Source organism: Euphorbia lathyris, chromosome 4, assembly GCF_963576675.1.
Source record: "Euphorbia lathyris chromosome 4, ddEupLath1.1, whole genome shotgun sequence".
NCBI lineage: Eukaryota > Viridiplantae > Streptophyta > Magnoliopsida > Malpighiales > Euphorbiaceae > Euphorbia > Euphorbia lathyris.
Genome location: NC_088913.1, coordinates 43094161 through 43113237, shown reverse-complemented (window position 1 = coordinate 43113237; position 19077 = coordinate 43094161). Strand labels below are relative to the sequence as shown.

Here is a 19077-nt window from a genome sequence, read left to right as displayed (position 1 = left end):
TATTGTTAGGCTAAGGCTAAGGTATGGACGTGAATTGGCAATTTAAGTGTATGAATTTTGTCTACATGCAATGCAATTCACCATACTTGGCACTTAGCACAGATCATTACGTACAGCCTGTTTCACAACAAAGACCAAACTATCCCTGGAATACACAAACATAATTATCCAAACAATTGACTTTAGTCTCAAGATGTAAGCATTTGTCAAAGATTTAAGAGACTAATTCCAAACACTTTCATGTTATCTTTAAATTCCTATTCATGCCTCAAATGTCATCCTTTCACCGTTTGATCATTATAAACGCAGCTTTTCTCAAAAAAAAAATTCATTTTTCTTTCTTTCGAACAGCTTGTTCTGAGCATGAGACAAATTCAAGGTGTTTTTTGGGATTACAGTGAAGGGAATTGGTTCCTTAAATTTGTGTTTGCGAAAGAATAGGTTAAGGCTCAAATTGGATATCCTAAAAATGTGAGTGCAAAGCACATGTAGGCTTTTTGTGGAGTGAACTTGGGATCTAACTGCCTTTTTCCTCCTATGATCATCCAAAATTTTACCATTTTGATTAGGCAGCCAAAGCAATACCTACCTAAAGACAATATGCACTAGCCCTCTCATGAAGAATCATCGCATTTTCATGCAAATGTAGGCTCAAGCTCTCACATTTCAGGGCTTTTGCATTGGAGCAGGAGATTCTTTAAATGAAGATTGAGTTAAAACTTGAAAATTTTCAGAACTTCACAATTTAAAAAGGAAGCTCGAATAATAAAACAAGACTAACACCTCACATTTGCAATCACAAAAGCACAATCAGTTGCGAAAAGGAACAGAAAGTGAAATGACTATATAAACACATTATGCGATTTGCTTACGAGGACGTCAAGATTTTATCAGAAGGAAATTTGCTTAAACTTATCATACAACAACAACATGCTTCATCTTTTTATCATGTTAAGCTCAAGTAGTTTTGTAGTAGTTTAAACACATGAAATCCACCCCCAAATAAAAATTAACATTGTCCTCAATGTTACTCTAACAACAGGATAAAAGAATCATAACATGATAACATGGGAGTGTAATAATAAAAACAAAGAAGGGTTATAAGTGTTACCGGATGCTTGGATAGCGACAAGGTTTTAGACAAGAGGGGAACGAGAGGAATCAACCTCTCGATCCTTAGCAGGAGCAGCACCATCCCCTTTCGAGGAGGTAGCGGCATTTGTCTCAGGGACAAAAGATTTCTCTATTACCGGACTTTTAATCGAGGCACCCGAAGGACTTTCTCGCCCATGCTCTTCTACACAGAGGTGCTTCAGCATATCCACCTCACTTTGTAGAATAGCAGTTTTATGCTCAAGGGCATGGATTTGGTCGCGGTTAGCCACATTCTACGCAAACAGGGCATCGAACTTACACATAATATCATCAGTGGTGAGCTTTGCACATTTCTTGTAAAAAGCAAGGTCTTTTTCGGGCGCAATCTGCTCGGACTCAGAGGAAACAGACACAGTAGGTTCACTCTTTCTTTTGCGGCTTTCAACTCTCCTTGATTCAACAAAGTCTGCCATCCAGACCCACTTCCTATTCACCATTTTCCCAAAACACATGCTATGTAAACTCCTTAAATCAATCTAGTCAGGGTGGTTTACAACAGTGAGCCGGGTGCGGTCCTCTGGCTTAAAGACTCCAATTTCTGCGGCAATCCGAGTCATGATGCTCCCACAGCAGATGACCGAGGAATTCTTCTTCCCAAAGTTGGCAATGTACTCCCCAAACCAATAGCCTAGATTCATTCTGGGCCTAGTTGTCATGCTCCACAAAGCCGTAAGGTTGGCATGGGGAATAGTGGCCTGGTTTTCGCGGGCAAAGATGGTGCCAGAGACCAGTTTATGGAGGTACCGGATGATATAGTCATCAATATTTGAAGCCTTGGAAACACTACCATCATACCTCGGCTGGTTCGCGATAGATTTCCAAAAGGCATGTGGGTCAAATACATCTGGGGTTTGCGTGAACGCCTCCTTGTAACTCTCCGACTCGAGGTCATCGTCATCCCTGACACCCAATAGACTGTTGAACATGTTCAATGAAGGCCGCTGGGTGTGAGTCATTAGCCTGAAACTAAACTTGCCTTCCTCGTCCGGGTCAGTAATCTCGGAATGGTGCTTAAACGTAGCCAGGAACTCCAGCGTGAGTTCTTTGTAGACCGGCTCAGTCATCTCAAAGAAGCAGCCGAAATGGCCTACCTCCATGAGGTTCCACACCCGCTGGTCAAGTTTGATCCTTTTCAACGTGTCCCAGCAAACTGTCCTCACAGGCCCGAATTCTAGTTGTGCAAGTTCCTCGTAGTATTTCTGCGTGGCCGCATCCTTGAACTGACCAAGCTTTTTCACCAATTTTTCGTCTGGAACGAAAGCAACAGATCCTGCCCCCGTCATTTTTCCCTTAGCTTTTCTTTCTTCGACGAGCCCTCGATTTTTACTTGCTTACCAGAGCCACGAGTTCTCATGCTGTGCTGAAGTTTAAATAGGGTTTCCCAATGGTAAAGAACACAGAGCATGTGGTGACTAGTGAAACTAAATATATGAAAAAGAAAACAAATCGAGCAAGGGACCGTAATGAGGTAGGTCTCCTTAAGTAGGGAGAGATGGAACGGTCTGTTGCCAACCCGTCTTCATGAGGGCGGTCCAAAGGACACCACCTAGACAAATTGGCAAAAGGCGCGTACCTTCGAATAGACCCCTGGGTGACGAACGGTCACATTTCAATTTTTTGAATTTACTACTCCCCTATCCGTTCGATTGCATCGAGAAAAGAGAGAGCAAACGAAATAGTAACCTAGTGACATAGGATTAGACGTTTTTACTTTTCAGGCTTTTATTTCGCCCCCCCCCCCCCCCCAACTTCCAATGATAGCTTTGTTTGAATGGTAAATCAACTCCCTATTTGAACAAGTACAATCGTAAAACTTGACCCTTAGGAAAAGGTGCAAGTTTTACAACTGTGCTTATTCCGGAGATACTCACTACGGACCACTGCTCGACACAAAATGGATCTAAACTACTTTTGACATTACTTAACAAAATTTGAAATTGAAACTAATTTAAATGCAATGTTACTTGTGCTACAATTGGTGTTTGTAGCAAACACCCTGTTTGTGCTTCTACTGGCTTGGGGGGTCTTGGAAGTGAACTGTATCGATCTTTCTTGTGTGATCGTTCTCTAAATAGGGTTTCAATCTTTGCCCATTCACCTTAAAAGGTTCCTGACCTTCCTTGCCAATTTCAACGGCACCATGACCAAACACCTTGTTTACCAGATAAGGCCCCGTCCATCTTGATTTAAGCTTCCCAGGAAACAATCTGAGTCTCGAATTGTACAAGAGAACTCTTTATCCTTCGTGAAATGTCTTTATCTGGATTTTTCTATCGTGCCACATCTTGGTCTTGTCTTTGTAATTCACTGCATTCTCATATGAAAACAATCTGAACTCCTCCATGTCACAGAGTTGCAGCCTTCATTGGTCTCCCACAGCCTGTTGCTCAAAATTTAAGAAAGTTAACGCCCAAAAGGCCCTATGTTCCATTTCAACCGGCAGGTGACAAGACTTTCCGTATAACAATCTAAACGGGGACATTCTGAATGGTGTTTTATAAGCCGTCCTATATGCCCAAAGAGCATCGTCAAGCTTGTTTGCCCAGTCTCTCCTAGAACTGCCAACAGTTTTTTCTAAAATTCTTTTGATTTCACGATTGGAAATCTCCACCTGTCCACTTGTTTGTGGATGGTAAGTGTTGGAAATTAGGCTAAGGTATAGCAGCGGAAATATAAAAAATTTAACCTATTTCCATAAACCACAAGATCCGTTAACCGTTATTTCATATAAAGAGGGATAAGAAGAATTACCTCTTGATGATCAATCTACCGTTGTTAATGAAGTGCCCACAACTCTTCTCCGAGTTCCCCAACACGAAATAAAACACGGGAGGATTAATTTGGAATCAACCGTTGAATAGCAACCAAAGTAGATTGCCTCTAACTAATCAACACAAGATCAAGGCTAAAAGAAATAGATGAAAATCAATTGATCAAACGAAGCCGTAGAGAAATCTCGTCCTCGAACTAGGCGTGTCGAATTTTCTCTCTCTTAGACTAGGTGAATTTCGAAAATCACAAGTAGGGTATAGCTTGCTTGGATTTCGAAAATCTCAAGGGAAGGGGTATTTATAATCTCTTGTATCTAATCCCTAGTTAGATAGAATTAGGTTACTGAATAGGAATTCCATTCGGAATAGAATTCCTAATTATTATCTCACTATATATCTAATATATTAAGGATAATAATAATAACCTTATTGGATAATAATAGGAGTATATTAATCTAATTAAAACTCCTAACTTAATTATCTCTTAATTAATTTAATTCATATTCCTAATCTAATTAGGATTAACAAAATCAAATTAATTATTCATGTATATCACTACATGAATTTCGACCCCTTTATGTCCATGGGCCTTATTGGGCTCAATTGGGCTTCTATCAATTAATTAACATCTATCTCTCTTTTAGGTTCCAAGTCTTAGTGATCCATTAGGTTCTTATTGCTTCTAGCCGTATGCAACGTTATTAAATTAATTTTCAAAGAATTATATTTAATCTTTGCATAACGGAATGATGTACAGAGTATGTGATTAGCAAGTCCGTAATCATTCCCCCAGAGCTATAAGAAGATAGGTTGATTCTGTCGTTAACCTTTCCGTATTAGTTACAGTATAATTCGATCCTTTATCAACTACATCCTTGAACTGAATCTTATGACTATGGGTGATGTCAAGTCACATATAGCGAGACGTTCATTTTACTTGTACAGGCCGAGTCAACTCAAAAAGATAGGTTAAGTGAAATCTGTATTTCTTACTCTTAAGCTATCACCTTGCAATGATTTAGAGTCGAGTCTTCCACAAGCGATCCATGGATGTATCTCCCATTTATCGGGAGTGATAAATGCTCAATCCAATATATAACGACTCCGCAATTACTTCATGTGATACCCAACGTCTACTGTTCACACCCCAGAGTCATCTCTGTTAAGGATCGTGTTACACCAGAGTCAAAGCATCACATTCCGTAATCCAGAATACCAATTAATATTCCTTTGAGTCTGAGGATTAGTTATACCTATTAATACCAATGAGATGAACAGGTGACAAGGATGAATCTACCCATCCTGTTATCTCAAATCGGATCCCCAATCCTAATGAACAACGTTTCATCGGATCTATGTAACTGTCCAGATATTTGTATATATGAAGCTTGTGAGATCAGCTTTCTGTCGGACAGAAGACATTGTTACATATAAGTCTCAACAGTGATATGTCAATCCCAAACATATCACTTGACTTGGGGTGGTTTTAAGTTTATCAGTTTACTATAAAGTTTTGTCTCACTTCATGCTTGTATGAACACTTTATAATCACTTTAAATAAACTTACGGATTTCCTTTTATTAGACTTTATTTAGTGCTTAAAAGGGATTGCCTTTATATAGTTATAAAACATATATCTCATTAAACAAATGATATAAAGAACAATTCATTTACATTAAGTTTGTATCCTAGAACAATTGTCTATAGGACACTAAACCCCAACAGTAAGGTGTGGCAATTCTGTGAGAGACTCCAAGCTTGCCCATCAGCTTCTCAAATTTGGCATTGCAAAAGTGGGTTCCTTGATCACTAATGATCGCTCGTGGGACACCGAATTGGGCAAACAGCCTTTTCAGGAATTTTACAACCACACGGGCATCATTGGTGGGACTAGCCATTGCTTCAACCCACTTGCTCACATAATCTACAGCCACTAAGATATATTTATGCCCAAAAGATGTAGGGAATGGACCCATAAAATCTATTCCCCATATATCAAAAATTTCACAAACAACTATGTTGTTGAGGGGCATGGCATTTCTAGCTGAGATATTGGCTGTTCGTTGGCACTCATTGCAAGTTCGAACGAACAGATTGGCATCCTTAAAGAGTGTTGGCCAGAAAAAACCTGATTGAAGTACTTTTGCTGCAGTTCTGCTGGCGCTGTGGTGTCCTCCAGCTTCTCGGTCATGACAATGGCTTAGAACAGCCTGTCCCTCCTCTTGAGATATACATCTTCGAATAATTTGGTCGGCGCATAACCTGAAAAGATAGGGGTCCTCCCAGAAATAATATTTAACTTCAGCATAGAACTTCCTCCTCTGATTAGTGGACAGGTTGTGAGGCTTAAGCGAACTTGCTAGGTAATTAGCAATATCGGCAAACCATGGCACAGGCTGTGCGGCGTATAGACGCTTGTATGGAAATCTTTCCAAAATCTCTGGTTGTTCCTGGCTGCTTTGGTGAGAAATTCTTGACAAATGATCGGCCGCGACATTTTCCGTTCCCTTTTTATCCCTAATTTCGAGATCAAACTCTTGAAGCAACAATAGCCAGCGGATTAACCTAGGCTTAGCATCCTTTTTCGCGAACAAGTAGCGTAGCGCAGCATGGTCTGTGTGCACAACAACTTTGGACAATACCAAGTAAGGTCGAAATTTGTCGAAGGCATACACAACTGCAAGAAGCTCCTTCTCTATAGTGGTGTAGTTCTGCTGGGCCTCGTTTAATGTTTTGCTTGCATAATAGATAGGTCGAAATTTCTTCTCAACCCTCTGCCCTAGAACAGCTTCCACACAAGTATCGCTTGCATCACACATTATCTCAAATGGCTGTTCCCAGTCGGGTCCTTCCAGTATAGGCGAGTTGATCAACTTGCTCTTTAATAGTTCGAACGCTTTTAAACAGCTTGCATTAAAAGAAAATTCTGCTTCCTTATGAAGTAATGCTGACAGTGGTAGTGCAATCTTTGAAAATCTTTGATAAACCTGCGGTAAAACCCTGCGTTCCCTGGAAAACTTCGCACATCTTTTACATTGGCCGGAACAGCCAGCTTTTCTATCACTTCCACCTTCGCTTTGTCCACCTCCATCCCTTTTTCTGAAATTTTATGCCCGAGAACAACTCCACTAGTAACCATGAAGTGGCATTTCTCCCAATTCAAAACCAAGTGGGTCTCCTTGCATCGCACAAGCACGGCTTCGAGGTTGTTTAAACAACTATCAAAAGAGTTTCCATAAACAGAGAAGTCGTCCATGAATATTTCTATGGTCCGCTCCACCATGTCATGAAAAATGGACATCATACATCTTTGGAAAGTGGCTGGAGCGTTGCACAGTCCGAACGGCATTCGTCTGTAAGCATAGGTCCCATAAGGACATGTGAACGTTGTCTTCTCTTGATCCTCACTGTGAATTGCGATCTGGTTGTATCCTGAATAACCGTCAAGAAAACAATAGAAGGCATATCCCGCTAACCGCTCTAACATCTGATCAATGAAGGGCAAAGGGAAGTGATCCTTCCTTGTGGCTTTGTTGAGCTTTCTGTAATCAACACAAACTCGCCATCCTGTTATTGTTCTTGTGGGAACTAACTCGTCTTTCTCGTTGAGGACTACGGTTGTTCCTCCCTTCTTTGGTACAACGTGAACAGGGCTGGTCCACACACTATCAGAGATTGGGTAAATAATGCCGGCATCAAGAAGCTTGATCACCTCTTTTCGCACAACTTCCTTCATGTGGGGATTCAGTCTGCGTTGCGGCTGGACAGATGGCTTGTGTTCCTTTTCCATCAAGATTCTGTGGACACAGACTACCAGACTGATACCTTTGATATCATCAATTTTCCATGCGATTGCATCCTTGTTTCTTCGCAAAACCGCCATGAGTGGCGCCTTCTGATCAGGAGTTTGTTGAAACACCTTTCCACAAGATTTTGATTTGACAAAATCATTTAAGTTTAATCCATGATTTAGAGACAATTAAATTTAAGTGCTTTGATTTAATTGTACTAATCCGTTTGTTCAATATTGAGTATAAATGCAAAAGGAAATAAAAATTAAGACAGGACAAAGTCAGCATGAGAACACAACACAAGCTGAGTGAAGAGCAACTCAGCACAAGAGAAGATAAGTCGTCTTCAAAACAACAGCTTCAGAATGAAGCTGATCAAAGAAGCTGAGTGGAACGGAACTCAGCATAAAAGAAGGCTGCTTCAGAACTAGATCCTGCAGAACGAAGCTGACCATGGAAGCTGAGTGAAAAAGAACTCAGTATGAGAATTGGTGACAATCAAAGACAATGACTAGCGAAGTGAAGCTGAGTGATCTTCAGGACAGCATGAATGATTCGTTAGCTAAAAGACAAATCCGACAACTGTCTGCACCAATAATTGAAGCATTGGAATTACGCAAAAGCCAAATTCCGAGATGCATGGGTCAACTGTTCTTTGCTATAAGACAAACTGCCGTAAGAAGACAAAGCCTGTAGGAAGAAGACAAGCCTGACATCTGAAGAAAAACAGAAAACAAGATTGGTCTGCACATCTGAAGCTGACCAGAAGGTTGTCCCCCAAAAGAGCCGTTTTGGATTCAATGGACAAATCAAATTCAAATCATTTGATCCTCAAAACATAACTATAAAAGGACAAGCAATCCTCTTGGATCATTGCTGAATTACAGAATCTACAAGAGAGAAAAATACAAGTTAAAAGCACTCAAAAACAAGAAAGAAATCTTACACCAACTTTCTATCCCTGTGTAAATGTTAGATTGATTGTTTTGTAATCATCTAAAGTGTTCTTTATCTGAAAAAGAGCAAATTGTATCAATCGTAAATTGAGAGTGTTGTGCTGAGTGTTTGGTTGTAAATACTCAGTGGTAGAGAAATCTAGGTGCTGGGTTGTAGCACTTAGTAGGAGTTGAGTATACGAATAGAGGAATGTACTCTTGCATATTCAACTGCCTTTTAACCGGTTTGTGCTCTGCCTTTAAAGAGCTCAGTATTGGATTCTAAAAGCCTGGAGGAGTCTGGGGACTGGACGTAGACGGAGAGGCCGAACCAGGATAAGTGATACTGAGTAATTTCTAACTCTCATAAAATATATATATGTGCATGTGTTGCTTGTTATATTTACTCAGCATATAAACTGTTCAAGGCTGACACTGAGTAAATTGGGGTGCTGAGTTGAAAGCTGACCACAAGGGTGTCAATTCCCAACTCACAAGTGAAACAGTCTTAGTCAACATCTGACTAAAGCTGTCTTACACTAAGATCGGCCAAGCTGACCAAAGCTGAGTTAATAAACTCACCAAAATTATTAAGTCAGCAAGATTAATTAGCGAAAAAGTTACATTAGTTCCTAACCCCCCCCCCCCCTTGGAACTAATCACACGGGACCAACAGAGTTAACTTTGAGGATATAATAACTGGACTTCCGCTGGGTGGTTCCAGGAAGGCATACTCGAGGTGTGCAGGTAACGGTTTCAATTCTAGTTTAGACACTGGCACAGTTGGTATCTCCGGTGGTTCTTGATGAGTAGGAACAGTAGGATCGAAAGGAGGTGTCGGTAAGTTGGATTCAATGGAACAGCCTGTTCCTTCGCATAAGTTCACCTCTTCTCCCAATAGAGTCTCTAGAGTGTCCTATTCCTGCAAAGTAGAAAGACTTTGAAACTCATCCAAGAAACAGCATGTGTCATCATTATTGTTTGCTCGTCTCATTGCCTCGTTCATTTTGAAAATGACTTCCTCCCCATTAATCCTCAGGAATAGTTGTCCCTCTCCTACGTCTATCAATGCTCTACCCGTGGCTAAAAATGGTCGACCTAGGATGATAGGAATGTTCAGGTCTTCATCTATGTCCATTATGATAAAATCAACAGGTAAAATGAATTTTCCTACTTTTACCAACACATCTTCTACCACTCCCCTAGGGTAACATACTGAACGATCGGCCAACTGAATTGACATACGGGTAGGTTGGGGTTCTCCTAATCCAAGTTTAGCATGTACAGAATAAGGCATTATGTTTTTGCTAGCTCCTAGGTCACATAGTGCATTTTCAATATTTAGCTTTCCAATTGAGCAAGGAATAGAAAAACTCCCTGGATCTTTTAGCTTTTTAGGTAGCTGGTGTTTGTTTTGGAGTATTGAAGAACAATCTCTATTGAGTTGGATCATGGATATGTTTTCCAGCTTTTTCTTGTTCGACAGGAGGTCTTTTAAGAATTTTGCATATGACGGCATCTGTGCCAGCGCTTCTACGAAAGGAATGTTGATGTGCAACTTCCTTAAGGTGTCCAACACCTTAGAATTCTGTTCTTCTAGCTTTTTGTTGATCAACCGCGCTGGATATGGCACAGGCGGAACATACGACGGAGGTGGCTTATACATTCTTTCACTTTCCCCCTGATCCTGCTTACTGGTAATGGTTGTCTTCCTAGTTTCTTCTTCACTAGGAACAGCTTGTTCCTGCTCCCCTTCAGCTTCTTTGGATGTTCCTGCGCATTCAGCATTTTCATCAGCGGAAATGATGGGTTGAGTTTGCTTACCAGATCTCAGGGTGATTGCCATGACATCGCCCTTTGGATTTGGCTCTGTCTTGCTTGGCATTATTCCCTTCCCTTTTGACGTAGATGCAGCTAACTGGTGGACTTGTGTTTCCAGATTTTTAATTGATGCTTGTGTCTGTTTCATGAACTGCATCATCATCGTCTTCATATCTGGCTCTATATCTTCCTCTGGTGGAACAGGTTGTTTATAATGCTGCTGAGGTTGCCTCTGGTAGTGTCCTCCTTGCTGTTGTTGATATCTCGGTTGTTCCTGCTGGTTCGGTTGGCCTGTCCATCCAAAATTCGGATGGTTTCTTGTGGCAGGATTATACGTGTTGGAATACGGGTTAGGTGGATTCCTCTGATTATACCCTGCGTAATCACATTCTGCCTGTGCGCCCTTTCCCTACTTAACTCTAGGACAATTGATGCTAAAATGAAGGCCTCCACAAAAATCACAAATGTCATTGAATGGTGGTTCGTTGTGGATTGAAGACACATTTATCTTGCCCAGCTGTCTAGCAAGCTGTTCTACCTAACTTGTCAATTTCGACACAACATCTTCATTTCCCGCTCTTTTTCCCTCACTTCTGGCAGAGTGCTAGTTATAACTCGTGCTCACTACTCTCTCAATAAGGTCGTACAAGGCCTGAGATTCCAGATCTTCGGGATTTCCATTGGCAATAGATTCGATCTGGATCTTATAGATGTTGGTTACCCCATTGTAAAAGTTCTGCATCTGCATCCACATAGGAATGCCATGATTGGGCACTCTCCTTAGCAGTTCCTTGTACCTTTCCCATGCTTCGGCTAGTGATTCATCTTCTTCTTGCATGAAACGGGAAACCTCGTTTCTGAGCTTAATGGCTTGTCGTGGTGGGAAATATTTCATTAAGAATGCACCAGCCATTTCTTCCCAAGTGGTGATCGTTCCTGGTTGCAAGTAATTCAACCATGTCTTTGCTTTGTCCCTTAGGGAAAAAGGAAACAGCTTCAGTCTGATTACGTCGTCAGAAACGCCCCTGTTTGATCTGAACGTGTTGCACAGCGTGATGAATTCGAGAATATGCCCATTTGGATCTTCCGATTGGTATCCGTTGAACTGTACTGCGGCTTGTAATATTTGTATCATCGACGCTTTTACCTCGAACATGTTGTTCCCTTCGTTTGGCAACACGATACATGATGAATGTCCTTCTGTGGTTGGCCTTGAATAATCTCTGATTCGCATGACAGGAGGGTTGTTATTCTCCCCTTCTTCTTCTTGGTTTGGTTGAACTGGTTGTTCGGGTGGTACCCTTCCAGCCATTCTTCTCTCTCTTTGTCGTGCACGTCAAGCTCCCGCTCTGTTTCGTCTACACGTTCTCTCTAATTCGAGATCGATAGGAAAAACAGGTGGTCCAGCCCTGCGCATAAACTGATAAAGATTCCTTCTGGTTGCACTATTTAGCAAACAGATTAAAAACACCTTGTTTCACAGAAAAATTCGTATAAACTTTGTTGCTTTCAATCCCCGGCAACGGTGCCAAAAACTTGTTGTCCTCAGAATAGACTCTAGCAAGTGCACTAGATACAAGTAATAAAATGATAAGTCCAATATCGTATCCACAGGGATTGAGAATCAAAGTTTATAAGAAATACCTTATAGAACAGGGTGTGTGGTGTGTGTCAATTCTTTAATTTGAGAGGTGTTTGTTCAAACATAAACAATATCAAAGCTTTAGTTGATTTCAAGGAGTACTTAATGATAAAAAGGCAGAACAGGTCAAGCACAGCAGAACAGGTTACTTTCAGTCTCTAAACACCTTATTTATTCATGAATGACGTAAAGTGAAGTCAAAGTCTCTACTTTAATGCTCACTTAAGTCAACTCTCGTGTGTTCTTAAGATTCTAAGACTTACTACAACTTTAAGCGTCCCTAAAGTTGGTTCTTTCTTGCATTACGATCGAAACAACATTTCTATGTAAGAAAACCCTTGATACAACCTCCTCACATCTCTGTTTCGGGGTTGAATGCTTGATAAATAGTTCCGTGAAGATGAAAGCAGTTTCCTATCATGCATCTAACACTAACATACATGCCTTAAGCAATGGAATTAAAAGTTTATCAAGCACAACATAATATATCACCATTCATTCATAAATAAGATAATAGGAGACTTACATAACCGGCCCTAACTGGCGAAACCCATTCAAAATGACTACTCACTCATGGTAACGAGTGAATAGCCTGAGTTAGTTCCACAGACCTCCATTGGAGGCGTCATCGTCCTAAGAGAGCTTCACCTCTCTTCAAAAGTTCTAACTAAAACTGATTGTCTAAAATAAAAGGTGGTCCTTTTCCTTCCCTCGACTACGTCTATATAAAGGAAGAAAAACGAACCAAGCACCAAAATATTATAAAATAAGATTGTTTTCCTACAGCTACTAAACTAGGGAATGATTAATTTAAGTTGACCCTTGAACACTCAATGGGTGATCCATCTTTTCATCATGTTGCTTTCCTGCCTCCCTGCGTACTCTGCTCCTGCAACTTCTGCCACGCCGCACCTGCCACTTGTCTAGTCGCTATCCTTCATCAGGTACACGGTGAAAATCCGCTGGATCAAAGGGCTCTCAACTCCTCACGGTTTGTTGCAAAACAGGCTGTGTTATCGCCCATTTTGACTAGATCAATACAATCTGCATAAAACACTTATAAGTCCATATATTTCAGAATATTTTGCCTCTCTTGCACATAAAATGTAATTAAAAATGCTGTTTAATTGTAGTCATATTCATGCCTAACAAAGGGGATCTGAAAATAGAAGGATTTTCATATGTCAGTCATCTCACAGATGAGAACGATTTTAAATCCCAATCAGGATACCTGTTTATCTTGAATGGGGGAGCGGTCAGCTGGAAGAGTTCCAAGCAAGGAAGCGTAGCTTTCTCTACGACCGATGCGGAAGCAGCAAAGGAAGCAGTTTGGATTAAGAAGTTCATTACTGAACTTGGTGTTGTGCCTGACATTGTAAATCTCATTACATTGTACTGTGATAACAATGGAGCCATTGCGCAAGCAAAGGAACCACGGTCTCATAATGTATCCAAGCATTACCTGAAGCAATACCACATTGTAAGAGAAATTGTGGCAAGAGGAGATGTGAGAATAGAAAGAGTACCTACTGAGGACAACGTTGCAGATCTGTTGACAAAGCCCTTAACCCAGAAAGTACATGATCGTCATCTAACTTCTACTGGGATAAGTTGTACAAACAATTGGCTTTAGTCCAAGTGGGAGTATGTTGGGGTTTTAGTGTCCTATAGACAATTGTTCTAGGATACAAGCTTAATGTAAATGAAGTGTTCTTTATATCATTTGTTTTAATGAGATATGTTTTCATAACTATATAAAGGCAATCCCTTTTAAGAACTAAATAAAGTCTAATAAAAGGAAATCTGTAAGTTTGTTTAAAATGATTATAAAGTGTTCATACAAGCATGAAGTGAGACGAAACTTTATAATAAACTAATAAACTTAAAACCACCCCAAGTCAAGTAATATGTTTAGGATTGACATATCACCGCTGAGACTTGCATGTAACAATGTCTTCTGTCGCGACAGAAAGCTGATCTCACAAGCTTCATATATACAGATATCTGGACAGTTACGTGGATCCAATGAAAAGGAGTTCATTAGGATTGGGGACCCGACTTGAGATAACAGGATGGATAGATTCATCCTTGTCACATGTTTATCTCATTGGTATTAATAGGTATAAGTAATCCTCAGACTCAAAGGAATGTTAATTAGTAATTCTGGATTACGGAATGTGACGTTTTGATCATGTTGTAACACGACCCTTAACAGAGATGACTCTAGGGTGTGAACGACAGATGTTGGGTATCACAGGAAGTAATTGCGGGGATAGTTATACATTGGATTGATGGGAGATATGTCCATGGATCGCTTGTGGAAGACTTGACTCTAAATCCTTGCAAGGTGATAGCTTAAGATTGAAATACATATTTCTCTTAACCTATCTAATTGGAGTTGACTCGGCCTGTACAAGTAAAATGAACGTCTCGCTATATGTGACTTGACACTATCCATAGTCATAAGATTCAGTTCAAGGATGTAGTTGATAAAGGATCGAATTATACTGTAACTAATATGGAAAGGTCAATGACAGAATCAACCTGTCTTCTTATAGCTCTAGGGGAATGTTTCGGATTTGCCAATCACATTTTGCGTACTCATTCCGTTATGCAAAGATTAAATATAATTCTGTGAAAATTAATTTAATAGTTGCATACGGCTAGAAGCAATAAGAACCTAATGGGTCACACATAAGACTTGGAACCCAAAAGAGAAACATATGTTAATTAATTGATGGAAGCCCAACTGAGCCCGATAAGGCCTAGTTAATGAGGGTGGCGATTTTATGTATATAAGATACATAAATAATTAATTTGATTTTATCAATTCTAATTAGATTAGGATTATGAATTAAATTAATTAAAGGATAAATAAGTTAAGAGTTTTAATTAGATTATATTACTCATATTATTATCCTATAAGGTTACTAATATTATCTTTATATTTAAGATATAATTATAGATAATAAATAAGAATTAAATTCCGAATTAAATTCTTATTCAGTAACCTAATTCTATCTAACTAGGGTTTAGATACAAGAGGATATAAATACCCCCTTATATGCAATTTTCGAAAAACACTAAGAAAGCCGGGAGAGAGAATTTCGACCCACACCACAAGGACGAGATTATCTACCGTTTCCTTCCGTTCAATTGATTTTCATCTCTTTCTCTTTATCTTTGATCTTGTGTTGATTAATTAGAGACAATCTATTTTGGTTGTTATAAACGGTTGAATTCTAACTTGATCTTCGATTGTTTTGTTTTGTGCTCGGGAACTCGAAGTAAGAGTTGTGGGCACTTCGTTTGCAACGGTAGATAGAACTTCTAAAAGGTATTTCTTTCTATCCCTCTTTATATGAAATAACGATTAACGGATCTTGGGTTTATGGAAATAGGTTAAAATTTTTATATTTCTGCTGCCATACGTTAGCCTATTTTCCTTCAAAGTATAGGTCTAACTAAAGCCCTATTGAGTATGTAGCAAGCTGTGTTGACAGCTTCACCCCAGAAATACTTTGGAAGCCTATTCTCACTTAGCATTGTCCTAGCTATTTCAACTAAAGTTTTGTTCTTCCTTTCAACTACCCCATTCCGTTGAGGAATTCTAGGAGCAGAAAAATTATGGTCAATGCCGCTGACTTCACAGAATTCATCAAACTATTGGTCTTTGAATTCTCCGTCATTATCACTTCGGATGTGAGCTAATTTTAGGTCATTGTCATTTTCAAGCTTTCTAAGCAGTGTTGAGAACATCTCAAAAGCTTTATCCTTGCTACTCAGTAGGATGACCCAAGTATACCGAGAAAAGTCATCTACAATGACCAAGGAAAATCTCTTACCACCCAAGCTCAGCGGCTGGACTGGTCCGAAAAGATCCAAGTGTAGTAACTCTAATGGACGCTTGGTTGAGACTATATTTTTACTTTGAAAAGACTTTTTGGTTTGTTTACCTTGCTGACAAGCATTACACAGTTGATCCTTCTCAAACCTGAGTTTGGGTAATCCCTCAACTAATTGCTTTCTTGCTAGTTTGGCTAGGAGGTCCATGCTTACATGACCAAGTCTCCTATGCCATAGCCAAGAATTATCTTCCTTTGACACTAAGCATATATTCTTTGAAAACTTATTTTCCAGGTTAAGCATAAAAACGTTTTCAACACGAGGGGCAGTTAAAATTAATTCATTTGTTTTTCCATCGAGTATCCTACACTCAGTGGTATCAAATACAACCTTTCTACCGCTGTCACATAGCTGAGCTACACTCAGTAGGTTATATTTAAGACCCCTGACTAGGGAGACTGACTCAATAGTAGGATTTCCACCAACGGTACCTGACCCTACTATCTTACCCTTTTTGTTGTCTCCAAAACTTACATTTCCTCCTCGTTTATGCACAAGTGTGATGAACTGAGTTTCATCACCAGTCATATGCCTCGAGCATGCACTGTCAATGTACCATAACTTTGACTTCTCCACGCACCTCAGGCTCACCTGTAATGTAACTAGTTATCTTTAGGTAGCCAATTTTTTTTGGGTCCTCGTTTGTTAGAGCTAACAGGTGATGCATCATATTTGATTTTGTGACGGTATACATTTATGTTGTGGCCATCTTTCCCACAAAAGTCACAATAAACTACCCATTGAGGGTATTTCCATTTTTGGTCAGCACGATTGTGCTGAGCATGCCAGCATACCTTTGTGGTATGTCCTTTTTTCCGAAGAAGTCAAATTGGACATTCCGCTGAGTATTCCACCTTTGCTGACTGGTACCTAAGTACTCAACTTTTGGATGGAACCTCTTCTTAGCCAATGTACTCAGCTGGTTCTGTATTGATGTGATATCTTTCCTCAGTTTCTTGGAATCTGATTGGACTTCAGAGACAAACCTATGCATGATTTTTAGATTTTCATCTTGCCTAGTGTTGTCCTGAAGGAGATGTCGAAGGTCACTGAGTTTGACCTCCTCAATCTCATCACATCGCCTGCTGAGTGCTCTTACTTTCTTATTACACTTCTTGATTAGTGTATAGAGATCACTCAGGGAATTAATCATTTCATTTCTGAGCAAGGGTAGAGACATTACCTCAGTAGTATGTTCCTCATGATCAGATTCGTCAGAGAGGTCAGCTTGATCAGATAGACAGTGGTCAGCAGTTTCATCAGCCATGAAACAGATGTTAGCTGACTCGGTGGCATCAACTTCTGACGAGGTTGACTCATCACTATCACTCCATGTGGCCACCATTGCCTTTCTGCTTCCCTTCTTGTCCTTCTTTAAGGTAGGACAACTTGATTTGATGTGCCCAGCTTGATGGCATTCAAAGCAGGTGACTGGCTTTGAGCTGTCCTTTTTGTGTCTGCTGTCGCTAGACTCAGTTTTGTATTTGTCACTTCTTTTGAATGGTCTTTTGCTGTATTTATCATTTTTCTTAAACAACTTTTTCATCTTTCTTATAAACATGGCCATCTCCTCATCGTCTGATGAGCCAGCTTCTGTTGAGTCAGCTTTCATGACAAGAGATTTTTGCTTCTTGTCCTCAGTTTTTTCTTTGGCTTCAAAATTCTTCATGGAGATCTTGTGGGTCAGCAGAGATCCGATGAGCTCATCATATTTGTACGTGGTCAGGTCCTGAGCTTCTTCCAAAGCTGTCTTCTTAGCTTGCCAGCTCTTGGGGAGACTTCTCAAGATTTTCTTCACCTGTTCTTCTTCTGTGAAGTTCTTGCCGAGTCTCTTAAGCTCATTTATGATGTTAGTAAATCTTGCATTCATCTCTGAGATGTCTTCATTATCATTCATCTCGAACAGCTCGTATAGCCGCATATGCTGATTCACTTTGGACTCCTTGACCTTGCTAGTTCCTTCATAGGTCACCTCTAGCTTCTTCCAGATTTCTTGTGCTGACTCGCAACCTGAGATCTTATTATACTCTGCAGCATCTAACGCACAGTGAAGCATATTGGTAGCCGAAGAATTATTTTGTAATTTTTTAAGGTCATCATCTGACCACTTATCCTCAGTTTTGACGGACTTTACACCATCAATGGTTTCATAAGGAACAAACGGGCCTTGGACTATAGCTAGCCATGCACTCATGTTTGTTGCCTGAATAAAGTTTTTCATCCTGTTCTTCTAGAATGTATAATTTGACCTGAAGAACAGTGGAGGCCGACTAATAGATAATCCCTCAGGGAGTATCTGTGTTGTTTGATTTCCTGGAAGGAAACGAATGTTGTTCTCAGCCATTTACAGTAGGGCTGCACAAAACTAACCGGAAAACCGAAAAACCGGTTTCCGAAACCGAAACCAAACCGAAAAATAGGTTAACCGTAACCGATGGACTAGTTTATGGTTTTTTATTTAAAAACCGATGGTTAACCGAAACCGAAAAATAAACCGATTGTGTATTAATACATATAAAACTAGTATAAATATATGTAGAAATTTAATTATCAATCTATAAATAGACATATTTATATTTTATTTTGAAGTGAAAAATATCAAAATAACATAAAACTTATTTATTTTGGCAATTTTGTTAATTAAGTTTGAAGTTACATATATTTATTTAATATTTAAATAATTATATATTATTTTAAAGTGAACAATTATAGATGTAAAGTGATTTTTGCTACGAAAAGTCACTAATGGTTAACCGACCGAAATATAGATTAACCGACCGAAATTTATATTAACCGAAATATGGTTAACCGAATTAAATGGACTGGTTAATGGTTTTTGTTAATGGGCTGGTTAACCGACCATGTGCACCCCTAATTTACAGGGATCAGCTCAAGATAGTTTTATCTTGATTAGTGAGCTACTGAGCTCTGATACCACTTGTTGGTCCCGTGTAACGTAGTACGATTAGTTCCAAGGGGGGGTTAGGAACTAATGTAACTTTTTCACTTAATAACACTGACTTAATTAAATATTTGACAATTTAACTCAGCTTTAG

The 19077-nt window shown here is 39.7% G+C and overlaps 1 non-coding gene across 1 annotated transcript; it reads left to right on the top strand.

Annotated features, from left to right (window-relative positions):
* Positions 1 to 11231: 11231 nt before the first annotated feature.
* Positions 11232 to 11338, top strand: LOC136228221 (small nucleolar RNA R71). The gene has a single exon (XR_010688551.1). It is a non-coding gene; the product is annotated as a small nucleolar RNA R71 (small nucleolar RNA).
* The last annotated feature ends 7739 nt before the right edge of the window (positions 11339 to 19077 follow it).